General features: G+C 41.2%; 1 pseudogene; it reads left to right on the plus strand.

Moving 5' to 3' along the window:
• Positions 1–4,744: 4,744 nt before the first annotated feature.
• On the plus strand, positions 4,745–5,427 carry LOC129496256 (proteasome subunit beta type-2-like; annotated as a pseudogene).
• The last annotated feature ends 2,029 nt before the right edge of the window (positions 5,428–7,456 follow it).

Below are 7,456 nucleotides of genomic sequence, written 5' to 3' on the forward strand. Positions count from 1 at the left end.
GTCTTCGTTTTTAGCTGGATTTCAAGACCTTCTTCCCAGCCAGCTGTAGCCAGCTCCCACTCATACTCCAGAATAATAGCCTGTTAGAAAAGATTTCCATGATACCCTTGTGCCTAAAGAGAATTCGTGAAATAGTTTTCTATTACTTGTCTTAACAAGTCAAAATAATAGACTATGTCACAATCTCATCGTCCTACAGAGAATTCAATCTTTAGGGTCTTTGCTGACCTGTTGGAAAGCATCAGATGATTGAAAACTGAGCCCTGCTGCTCTATAAAGACCGTAGCTTTTCTCAAATGTTTGCTTTTCCACACTTGCACCTGCACTTCACCATAATAGTAAAGCCTAAAGAAGTTTAAATAGAGATGTGCCTAATTCAGAACACAGATGCTTAAGGAAACATTTCTGTTTTTAAAAGAGATTCTTATAAATGATTTAGCAAATTTGAGCATATAACCTGTCCAAAGTGCTAGCACACTTTGCTTCAAGCAGCCAATTTTGCAGGCAAAGCTGTGGTTTTCTTGTTCCTTCTGTGAGCTGTGGCTGCCATTTCCTCATGGCCCAGCCCTCAGTGATGCACGAACCAGGGATGTATTTCTCATTTGTGCATAAAAGTGGTTTCCTTGAATTATGAGCCCCACAGTTCCAAGATGCTTACACTCTGGGTGGCCACACAGGTATAAGTGCATAAAAGTCTGTTCTTAGCATGGCTCAAGGAGTGAAAGTATTCACTTCAAACAACTTGTCTCTCTGGGAACATGCTACACAGCACTCCATCAGGGAGAGGAATATTTGTGGTCATAATGTACTACAGCAATGGTACAAGGAGACACACACCAGGAGAAGTTAAAAAAAAAACCAAAGAGAAAATAAATCCAGCTCTTTATAAGATAGGATCCTTTAGCTCCCCTCCCTACCATCCTCCTTCGAAACATTTTAGTTCCTTGGAATTCAACAGAAATGCCAAAAGGAAGGTTGTGTCTATGAACCCAACCATAAGCCCAACAGTAGCAGAAGTTAAAATCTGGACTTTTAGGGATCCCTGGGTGGCGCAGCGGTTTAGCGCCTGCCTTTGGCCCTGGGCGTGATCCTGGAGACCCGGGATGGAGTCCCACGTCGGGCTCCCGGTGCATGGAGCCTGCTTCTCCCTCTGCCTATGTTTCTGCCTCTCTCTCTCTCTCTCTCTCTCTCTGTGTGTGTGACTATCATAAAAAAAAAAAATCTGGACTTTTAGAAAGAATAAAAAAATAAAGTTACGAAGGTTTTGTTTGTTTGTTTGTTTGTTTGTTTGTTTGTTTTAAAGAGCCTCTTAACTTTTGATTCCTTGCACTAACAAAAATTCCTTGGAGGTAAAAAGTCTCATCCTTTTCAGACTTGGAGAATGAAGGCTCCCATTGACTATGTGGGGTTGTAGCAGTGGTGTGTATCCCTCAGAATCTGAGCCTGAAGGACAGCAAGTCAGCACAGCCCATAGTAAGCCCCCAGCTTCACCCAGATATTGAGGGCCACGACCACCAGATGAGTCACCTCTGCCCTATTATAACAGAGAAAAAGGATGAAGAGGAATTTGGCCTGTGGAATTAGTGCAGGTTCTTCAAATTCAGGAAATTAATTTTTCTCTTTTAAACAAGTCTGGGCCCTGAGAAACTTATTCTTCTAAAAGCCAAGAGGACCCTTAAAAAGTTATAACTATTTTCCTGGAAAAGTTAACTTCAATTCGAAGTACCCAGTTTCCTATAACAGTATGTCTTATGCTCCTTTTTCCTCCTGTGTATCTAAGAATATAATCATCATTGATTATAAAGTACATATTTGCCTATTAAAACAAAACTGCCAAGCTGAGTAATATCATGATAAGTCATTATAAATGCATGAATTTGATTCTGTTTGGTTATATGTACACTTGAACTAAAATTGTCTACAGATGTACTTTTGACTGTAGAATAGATATACCCCTAAAGAGTTGCCAGGAAATCTTTGAAAATAGAAATGTATCTTTTTAGTACTGGGGGAGCTCATTATTTCCAAGAGTCCTGAGATGAATTATTTAGTAGAGAAATAATGTGCATTTATGCAGGGCCTAATGGGTGAAGGATATGAAAGAAATACAAGACATAATCTTTGCCCTCAATCAAACTCCAACTCAAGGAATCGTTTCAAGAATTTGGATTTTTATTTATTGAATTTATTTAAAATGAGGCCACCTGTGCAACAGACAGCATCTAAGAAGTTTCAATCTCACCTTATGCCAGGGAAGCAGCCTGTGATGAGGCCCTGTAGTCAGATAATGCTCCTTTCTCATAGCTGGGACAGTCCTGAAATTTAGATACTTTGGGCCATCTAATTTGCAAAAGCCGTTGTCTAGGATTGAGCAGCTACTCCTCCTCCTCCATCCAACAGCTTCCCATGCCATAATTGTCCTTTGTTCACACATTAGCTGGACACACACACTCTACATACTCATACAATTTTCATTGTCTTGGGGGTATACTCTCTAGTTATCATAGTCTTCCACAACAAGGCCTCACTGAATAAGTTCAGCATCACCACACCATTTTCCAGATGCTCATGGACATCATTCTTTCTCCTTCCCTCCCCCAGTCAGAGGAGAATTGGGGACAAGATGAGAATTCTCTATGATATCATCATATAAGTAGTCTTAATCCACCTATGTCTTGATCCTACCCAATTCAGAACAAAATGGGAACAAACCTACCTCAGTGCCACTTAGATTCATCACTGTTGTTTTAGTTAAAGATGAAAATAGGCCAATATGGTTGGAGGATCCTGAGGGTCTCCTAAACCCACTTTAAGTGGCAAAGAACTATTGATGGCTCAATGACAGGAAGGGAATCGGGAATACTGTTGTGCTTTTTGAAGCCAGGTCCCAAATTGGAACCCCATAGGTACATCACTCTATGAATAGTTAAATGTTTCGGTGCAACATGTCTAGCTCTGGTTTCTTGCAGCATTTGGCCACCTCCTCCTCTACATGCCTTCCTTTCAGTTTCTGTGACATCACACTCTCCTACACTCTCCTGCTTTTTATCTGTGTCCCTGCTAGTGACAACAGCAGAAACAGCAACAGCAAAAGCTGTTATAAATTATAACAATAACTTATATGTGTTGAGTGCTTCCTCTGTACCAAACATAGCACTGAGCATATTCCTATGTGTTACCTCAAGTCCTAAGCCCTGACTTCTCACATTCTTCTCCCTCCTCATTTCCCCAATGGACTTAGAAAACATCTGTGAGCTAATCATTCCCAAGTTGCTATCTCTGGTCTAGACTTCTATTTACATTCAAGACCCACTATCTAACTGCCTAGTTGGTAACTCTTCTTGAATATTTCTCAGGCATCTCAACATGAACTTTTCATCTCTCCTCATATAGCAGTACCTCTACAATGTTCCCCCAGCTCAGTAAATGGCACTGTAACAACCAGAATATAAGGGTTATTCTGACACTTTCTATCCCTCAACTTTTATACTCAATCCATCACCAACCTTGTCAATACAATTGTCTCCATGATGTATACCAAACCTGCCACATCCCCCCCTTTCCATGGCCAGCTCTCTCACATGGACCAACGCCATCACCTCATAACTGACTTCCTGCTTCAATTCTTACCCAATGCCAACCTATTCTCCACAAAGCAGTCACAATAATCTTTTCAAAATAAAGTAGCTCATACCTACTCGAAATCCTTCCTGTGCATCACATGGCACTTAGGATAAAATTGAGAATCCTCATGTGGCCTCTGCCCATTGCTGCAGCCTCACCTCTCACCATCTTCTTCTCCCTCACTTGGCTTCAGCCACCATTATTCATTTCCCCAAATACTCCAAGACTATCTCTACCTCAGAATTCCCCACAGGTTGCTATCTTTGTTGTCTCGATGTTGGCCTTCCTCCCTAGACTGTGTCCTTTATGAGTGTTCAACAGCTCAACACTGTACCCACAGAGCCAGCAAAATGCTAGCTGGCTTATAAGTGTTTGGTAAATATTTGATGAATACATAAATACAAACATTCAACATGTATCTTTTGAAGGTCTATTATGTGCCAAATATGGAGATACATGTGTAGATATCTTCAGGTAAGATTGTACATCCAATTCCACTAAGTGAGGTTATCCCCCAACACCAAACAATTCTCTGACACCAGCTGAGTGTGTCCTACCATTCAGCTTAATTCGTCAAAAGGAATTGTTCTATCAGTAGGTATAATTTGATGTGTTCCATGGAGGAGTTTGAGTTTGGTGTCTTCATAGGTCACTATGTTGCACTGAAACCAAATCCAATTTAACTCAATTCTGACACTATCTACCCAGAGATAGCATCAGAGTGCATAGGTTAAGGGCTCAGTCCCACAGGAAGGCTCCCACTTCAGATGCCAATCGCAAGTCCAGGTTTGTCACCTGTTTCCCTGACCCACTGGCCATAGATTCTAGGTTCTTTTTTTTTTTAAGATTTTATTTATTTATTCGTGAGAGATACAGAAAGGGAGAGGCAGAGACACAGGCAGGGGGAGAAGCAGGCTCCATGCAGGGAGCCTGATGTGGGACTCGATTCCAGGACTCCAGGATCACACCCTGAACCAAAGGTAGGTGCTTAACCACTGAGCCACTCAGGTGTCCCTAGGTTGTAGGTTCAAATAACCCCCTCTTTGGGTTTAATTAATTTGCTAGAGGAGGCCAGAAGCCGCAGGGGAGCCCAGCACGCCGGGCCGTCGCCTCCAACGCCATGGAGTACCTCATCGGCATCCAGGGCCCCGACTACGTCCTCGTCGCCTCCGACCAGGTGGCCGCCAAGCAGTATTGTCCAGATGAAGGATGGTCATGACAAGATGTTTAAGATGAGTGAAAAAATCTTACTCCTATGTGTTGGAGAGCCTGGAGACACTGTACAGTTTGCAGAATATATTCAGAAAAATGTGCAACTTTATAAGATGTGAAATGGTTACGAATTGTCTCCCACAGCAGCAGCTAATTTCACGCGCTGAAACTTGGCTGACTGTCTTCGGAGTCGGACCCCGTATCATGTCAACCTCCTCCTGGCTGGCTACGATGAGCATGAGGGTCCAGCGCTCTACTACATGGACTACTTGGCAGCCTTGGCCAAGGCCCCTTTTGCAGCCCATGGCTATGGTGCTTTCCTGACTCTCAGTATCCTGGACCGATACTACACACCAACCATCTCTCTGGAGAGGGCCGTGGAGCTCCTTAGGAAATGTCTGGAGGAGCTCCAGAAATGCTTCATCCTGAACCTGTCAACCTTCAGTGTTTGAATCATTGACAAAAATGGCATCCATGACCTGGACAACATTTCCTTCCCTAAACAGGGCTCCTAACCATATGCTGTCCTTCCCACTTGCCAGGGAACTTTTTTTTGATTGGCTCCTTCATCTTTTTCTAGTCTTTTGACATGTATCCTTGATAGATGGTTAATTCAGAATAAAGCTGAATCTGGATAAATTAAAAAAAAAATTACTTTGCTAGAGCCACTCACAAAATTCAGAGAAACACTTTACTTACTAGATTACTGGTTTATTATAAAAAGATAGAATTCAGGAATAGCCAGATGGAAGAGATGCACAGGGCAAGATACGTGGGAAAGGGTGAGGACCATACTCCCTGAATTTCGACATGTTTGCCAATCTGGAAGCTCTCCAAACCCATCCTTTTGGGGTTTCATGGAGGCTTCATTACATAGTTGCGAATGATTAAATCATTGGCCATTGACAATTGAGTCAATTTCCAGCCCCTTTCCCCTCCCTAGAAGTCCCAAGCCTCTAATCATATAGTTGGGTCCCCTGGCAACCAGGCCCCATCCTTGTATTACCCAGGACACCTTTGTCACTCTAATCATTTAGGAAATTCCAATGGTTTTAAGAGCTCTGTGTGAGGAATGGGGATGAAGCCCAAACATATATTTCTTATTCTAAATCACAATATTACAAGAAGTCAGCTTGCAAAAATGACAGCTGACTTCCCTAAGAGCATGCAAGCAAGAGAGCAAAAGACAATAAGGCAGAAGCTACTCTCTTTTTAACCTAATCTCAAAAGTGTCACCGCATTACTTTTGCCATATCTATTCATGAGAGGCAAATCACTAGACCCAACCCACACCCAAAGGAAGAGGATTAAACCAGGGCATAAATACCAGGAGGCAGGAATCACTGGGAATCATCTCAAAAGCTGCTTACTGCAGTGAGTGACTACTCCATGTCGATATGCAAATCTCTATCTCTTTGTTGTTACACCTACATAATATTCTAAGGCAGAAATGAAACAATTGGCTATTTGAACAATTCCCTATTGTTGGATATTTAGGAAGTTTATAATTTCCCACCAGTTTTGCAATAAACATCCTTGAACACATACATTTTCACACTTCTCTATTTCTGAAGATTCATTCTCTAGAATGAATGAAATTCATGAGCCAAAGTATCTGCACAATTTAATTGTTCATATATGTTGTCAATGTGCCTTCTGAAAATGTTGTATCAATTTACCTCTTGACAATTTATGACTAATCCTTTAAACACTGCATAGCAAAATGTCTTAATATTCCACTTTTCCACTACATCAGACCTATTGGGATGGTGCCATCTTCTTCTCATGGGCTCTTCCCCAGTGTCCCTTTACTAACTACCCCATCAGATATTTGATGATCTGAAGATGTGACCTATATAACTGTGTATTTTACTTAATTTCCCCACTTGGCACAGCTTTTCTCCTGCATCAGAGAGATGCTGGTGAAGGATGTATTTGCTAGAATAGACTAGGTTATGCTGCAGTAACAAATAAAACTAAAAATCTAAACGGCTTACATATGAAAATGTATTTCTTGCTCATACAGTCCATTTAGGTTTTGAAGATGTTCCATAGGAAATTTTCTTCCCATGGTGGTTCAGGGTCACCTGCTTCTATCAGGCAGCTCCACTAGATTCACATGCAGTCTCCTTGGCTGAAGTAAGGGAATAAAAGGGAGTGCAAGGGTTAAGTAAGAGCTTGTAACTCCCTCAGCCAGGAACTGACATACATCATTTCACTCAAAGTGCATTGACCAGAATGAGTCATGTAGCTCCACCCAAGGATTTGGGTGACCATTCAATTATTAATTAAATTTTAACTTCACTAAATACTGAATAACTAATATCAATGGACATTTTATATTAATAAATTATAACAATTGATATTAATAGATGGTATATATTGATGTAGATAGAGAAATAGATATTGATAAATAATTTCTTTCATATCTATTAAATTCTACCTCTGTCACAAAACATAGGTAAATATACTTTTATCGATAACAAAAGCCTCTCTCAGTGGGCCCAGATATTGTCAGCAAATCAGCAGCCTTGTCCTGACTCTGGTCTTCTTGGTAAAGTCGTATAAAAATATAAAAGTAAAACTGTAAAAGTATCACCTTGCTGTGCTTCGTACAGAC

The sequence above is a fragment of the Nyctereutes procyonoides genome, unplaced genomic scaffold, assembly GCF_905146905.1.
Source record: "Nyctereutes procyonoides isolate TBG_1078 unplaced genomic scaffold, NYPRO_anot_genome, whole genome shotgun sequence".
Taxonomy (NCBI): Eukaryota; Metazoa; Chordata; class Mammalia; order Carnivora; family Canidae; genus Nyctereutes; species Nyctereutes procyonoides.